The 5,698-nt window shown below is 45.5% G+C and overlaps 1 non-coding gene across 1 annotated transcript; it reads left to right on the top strand.

Annotated features, from left to right (window-relative positions):
• Nucleotides 1-1,973: 1,973 nt before the first annotated feature.
• Nucleotides 1,974-2,105, top strand: LOC115031198. The gene has a single exon (XR_003836817.1). It is a non-coding gene; the product is annotated as a small nucleolar RNA SNORA17 (small nucleolar RNA).
• The last annotated feature ends 3,593 nt before the right edge of the window (nucleotides 2,106-5,698 follow it).

The raw sequence follows: 5,698 nt of genomic DNA, 5'->3' as shown, positions 1-5,698 counted from the left end.
CCTGCTCTCTTATAGAACCCAACACTACCAGCCCAGAGATGGTACCACCCACAAGGGGCCTCCCCCCTTGATCACTAATTGAGAAAATGCCTTACAGTTGTATCTCATGGAGGCATTTCCTCAACTGAAGCTCCTTTCTCTGTGATAACTCCAGCTGTATCAAGTTGACACAAAATTAGCCAGTACAGGCTCTGTTCCCCATCTTTCTTATGCTCTCTTATCTCACAGTATCATCGGGAGTATAACAACACAGGTAGGATGTCATTCTGGAATGAAGGCTTGAAACACAGTGCCACATTTACTATGCTCTTGAAGTCTCTGGATCGAGAATTCAAGAGTAGCACAGGAGAGACAGCTTCTGCACCCTGCCTGTGCTGTGAGATGTAGTGACTCACACAGCTGAGGTAGCTTGTTTCCTCAATGAGCTGAGTTGGCTAAGCAATGAACTCGGCTAGGGGTGTTGACTGGAACGCTCGTATGGATCCTCTCCATGTTGCTTGGACTTCCTCAATGAGAGGCAACCCCAAGAAAGCAAAACTCCTTAATAGCAGCTCACGGCTATTAGCTAACATCAAAAGCTACCCTAGCACTTTAAAATACAGGCCCAAATTCTTGGCATGCCTTCTATCAAATATGAAGCTTTATAGTCTCCCTGAAAGACTCTAAAAGTGTGCTATTGCCCATGAGTCAAATGCATGAGGGAGGAATGACTGAATGAAGGACCAGAATGACTTGAAATGGTCAGGATATGCACTGAAGACTCGAAGATTTGGGTTCTGGGTTCCTAATAGTTCTTGACTCATAATGACTCTTGGGTTGGTCTGTTCTAAATCTGCCCCTCCCAGCCTATAACTTCTGCCTCTTAGGCAGTTTCTGCTTGGCTCTGGCCAGGAATGTTATTGGCAAGCTCTATTCCTATCCTGCCTGGTTCTCAGGCTTCTTGATCCAAACACTCTCTTGCTCACCACTCTGACCCCCTTCTGTCTTCAGCCCAGACTGTCTGCTTTCCTCTGAGTCCATGATAACAGGAAGGCAGGGAGCACAGGAAGGCACAGAGATGTGTGTACAAATGTAGTGTGTTGAAGGGAAGACAGATTACTTAGTATTCCCAATAAGTTAGCACGAAATAAAACTGTGTATTTGCTTTGTAAAACGTAAAATATTCTGAAGACACTGAAAAATTTAAAGGAGTGCTATCATATGCATATTCAAACTTATTTATGCACAGTAAGTTTTTTTAAGAAGAAAGAGGAGGAGGAGGAGGAGGAGGAGGAGGAAGATTGTGTATGAAGAGGGGCGTTTCCTTGAGTAGGCCTAGTTGGCCTTGAACTCACCGTTTTCCAGCCTCAGCCTCCCAAGTGCATCGTTCACTCTTGCTTTTCTTCTCTCTGGAAGACATGACTAGTTGCAACACTGGCCTTAGCTCTTAAATGTCATTCATTTTGTGGATTAGTAAAAGACCCAACAGCTTCAAATGGCTCACATATTTCCCTATCTGACTTCTAAACTACTATCCTCTGACTAGGGTGGAGGATAGTGAGAATGCAGCCCCCCACCCCCACCCCCCAAATAAATCCATGGGCATCTGGCACCTGTCACTGCCTCCTAACCCTGGTCACACTCAGCATTCATGGTTCATTAAAAGGTGGTTCTAGGGGGCTGACTGCTCTGACAGAGGACCTGGGATTCCCAGTATCCACAAGGCAGCTCACAAACATCTGTAACTCCAATTCCAGAGGATCTGATATCTCTCCTGGCCTCCAGGGGTACCAGACTTGCATGTGGTGCAAGCATTCATTTAAGATAAATGCTTATCACATAACATAAAATAAAAACATTTGTTTTTTTAAAAAAATGATTACTTTCAGGAAGCTGAGACAGGAGGACTGCTACAAATTTCAGACCAGTCAAGGACAATATAGTAAGACTCTTGTCTGAAATTTTAAATTTTCTTCTTAAAAGATGAGTATTGCCCTGCCTTTAGAGGTTTTACAGGTGTGCCTGCTGTGTCACATGCGTGTCCATAGGTGGCAGGAAGGTGAAAGGCTATGTCTATGCTTAGTGTTCTGACCTGTGAACATTTGATTGATGAGTAGTCAAACACTCCCTGAAAAAAAAGGGGGGGTGGGGGGAGTCTGAGATGACCACCAGTCTGATGCTGTGTAGGCCCAGATGGATTCCCAGATCAGGAAGCAAGCCAGAGACTAGAAGAATCTGGCTGGGGCCATAGAACCCTGATGAAGTGCAAGCCCTAGAGGACCACCACAGCAGCACCATGGGGCTTGGACAGGGAGACAGGAAGCTAGCCTGAGAGTACTATTAGTCATGACCTTTGCCCGGTGCCATAATGCTCAAGTGGGTCATAGCACTCCTGAGACCACTTCTGAGATAACCTCAGACACTCAGAGACCCTGAGATCCACTAAGAGGATCAAAGAAGTGGTGGAGAAACAGAAGAGAAGGAGAAACCAAAGGATGTGGGCACAATGAAGAGAGGCAGAACTGGAGACTCAAGAGTAGGGAGGGGACAGCCTTATGTGAGTAGCCAGTGATGGTGATGCCCCTGAGGTTCTTGTCTGTGCTGCTTCTGGGGGCCACATCTGGTTTGTGGTTCCTGAAGCAGCAGGGATCTGTTACCACCAAAGGCCAGGTAGACTTCCCTGGTCTAAGCAATTGCCTGGAGGCATGTTGATGTCTGAGAGCTATGCAAAGCTGGCCCCACCCCTTGTTTGGGCATCAGGGGAGAACTGGCCCTACCTCTAGCCAACTGCATTATTTGGGAGAGCAGCTTGGGAGTTTTGGGTGAGCCAGCTCCAAGGATGTGATCTCTTGTCTGTTGTGTGGTGGCTCTGGCAAGGGTGGCATGATCTCTTGTTTCTTCCCCATCCATCTTTCCTCATTACCTATGGCAGGCAAGAGAGCTGGCCCTGGGGTAATGAGAGCCAGAGATCTGGTCCTGTCCCTCACCGGCTATAACACTTGTCTGGGTAGCAGGGTAGAGCTGGCCTTGGGTAGAGGGGTTGCTACTGAACAGACCCCACGGGCATGAGTGTGTGAGAGTCAATGAGCTGACCAACTCGGAGACCTCTCAGGCCCAGATCCAGAACTTTGAATCGACCCATCCCAATATATACACCATCAATGAACTGCTAAAGTGCAATAAAAGGCCAGCTCTACAGAGCCAAAACTACAGGATCTCCATGACACAGGGCAAGAACAGCATATCCAAGAGGAGTCCCAGTGAGGATGCAGTATTGCTAGGGTACCAGAAGCCAGAGGCCTCGTAACAGACCAATGAGTGATTGCAATGGACATTTGCAAATAAAGAAGTGGATAAAAGGGTGTACCAAGAGGAACACGCTGTTACACACTACAGCTTCCACAATGAGATTTTTTTCCCCTCTGTTGTGGGGGAGGTTGCAAGGGCGGAGAGCAGGTATAAGGGTAGGGCAAGAGGAGTCGGATTGGGGTGCATGATGTGAAATTTACAAAGAACCAGTAAAAAGGTAATTTTTTTTTAAGGTGAAGTATTGCTTATCTGAGGCAATTAGGAGACAGAGTGGGCAAGTCTGCAAACAAGCACCACACCTGAGGACCAGCCTCGCCCTCCTTGTCCTGGGGCTTTTCATGTCGCAGACTTAGCCACAGCCTAGAATTCAGTAGGAACTTTATTATTATTATCATTATCATTATTATTATGCCTTGTATCTGTTTTACCTCCCAGCCTTCTAAGTGCCTACACTTTGAGTTCTCATTTTTTCTTTAATTTTTGTGGGAATTATAATTGAACTCCCTGAAGTGTGCAGACACCCTGTTTGAGGTTAGTTTTTCAGGGCTCTTTCCATACCCATTTATTTTCCTCTGGAAACCTCACAATGAGACAAAAACAAAGCCATTTGAGCATATCTCCGTAAACTGGACATGTAGGAGCGTTAATGTATCACAAGGGTGAACTGGGGCTGGGGGTGGGGGGGTGGGGGTGGGGCAGAGCTGTTCTGCTAAGTGTTGGAGTTTGTTCAGCTGAGAGGACCACACGGGCTGAAGACAAACACTTGGGTTGCTAGAGGACTTAGAGGAGCTGCATTTGCTGGTGTTAAAGCAGACAGCAGAGACCTGGATGGGAAGGCACAGAAAGGAGAGCCCTGAGAGTGTGTGGAGCTAGCAGAGTTAGTAGAAGAATGTACTAATCTTGCCTGGAATCGCCACATAAACTTCCAGGATCTGTCTTCTTCTTTTACTTTAGAACAGCTTTAAGTTTGCAGAAAAGTTGTGAAACCATACAGAAAGTTCCCATATATCCTAGCCTGTATACACTTCCTCCTGTTTCTGACATTGAACACTTGGCACAAGCAATGAGCCTAGTTTGTCCTGTTGTCATTAGTTATAAGTCTATGCTTCATTTACATTTTTTTCTCCCAGATCCCCTTTAATGTTCTCTTTTTGTTCAGGATCTGTTAAGAGCACCACAGTATGTTTAGCCGTGACGTCTTTAGGCTCCATGATGGTACCCATTTCTCTATTTCTTTGTATTGCTGCTGCTGCTGCTGTGCATATGTACAGGTGGGTGGGGTGTGCTTGTGGAGAGGCAAACTTAGCAGAATCAACTCTCTAAGCTCATAAATGCAAGTGTGAGTTCTTGAATGTTTATGTCATGCTGCGAGTTATAGATCATTATTACTTGACGTATTCTGTTGCCCCAGTATGCTCTGTCTTTGCTCTTAGAAGAGCCTTCTGTTGGTTCCTGTGTCCATTTGATATCTCAGCCTATGCGCGGGTGTGTGAGTTACAGCTTTCATAACTTTCTAGTGGCATTAAATCCTCTGGGTTCATTTTGCTTATCTCCTGATTCGGTCCTGGAATTAGCCAATGTTTCTAATTCTGTTTTTGGAAAGTATATTAAAAGCTGAGCTCTGGTTTAATGTGCCAGTGGGTCTATGATCTCTCAGGTGACACATCATAGTGACACAGATGTGTCTACTAGCTCACCGAGGAGAAAGCTGTACTCAGCTTCCTGGTGTGTGTTGAAAGCTCACTTTAGTTCATGCTGAAATTGAAGTGCTGTTTGAACAGCATTGAGAGGTGATTGGGCCCTTATGGACAGAACGGTTACTCTTACAGAAGGGCAATTTGGGGCCTCTTTTGCCCACTATCTCTGCTTTTACCACATAATGATACATCTAGCAGTCCTTTGCCGGATGGAACTCCTCCATATTGGACTTCAAAACCTCTGCAACTGTGAGCCAATCACCCTCTGGTTGTAAAGCACCCAGCTCTTCACACTCTGTTTTGGCCGCATAGAACAAACAAGATACTGCCCGTGCAAGACTGAACACAAGTTCAAACTTGTTTTCCTGAGCTCTAATCCATCCCCACATGGAGGCTTCTATTCTCTTGTCTTGGGTTGTCTATGCCTACCATCTAGCAGTGAGGAGCCAAGCATGATTAAATTGCTCATTCTTAGTATGAACAAATAGTGATATTAGAATTTTAGGCCTAGTGGGAAATATCTGTCTTCTGTAGAACACAGTTTACATGCACAGTTTCTTCTGTGGTGAGTCTCAGATCCTTCTCATAAAGTCCTTGAGTCAGCAATCCACCCATATTCTATAGAGAAATGGTTTCATATACTTACAATATTGATATTGACATATCTTCACTTCATGCCAGAGACTCCCCCCTATCAAAATGATGTTTTAGGG

Source organism: Mus caroli, chromosome 5 (genome assembly GCF_900094665.2).
Source record: "Mus caroli chromosome 5, CAROLI_EIJ_v1.1, whole genome shotgun sequence".
Taxonomy (NCBI): Eukaryota; Metazoa; Chordata; class Mammalia; order Rodentia; family Muridae; genus Mus; species Mus caroli.
This window is presented reverse-complemented; position numbering and strand designations above follow the sequence as displayed.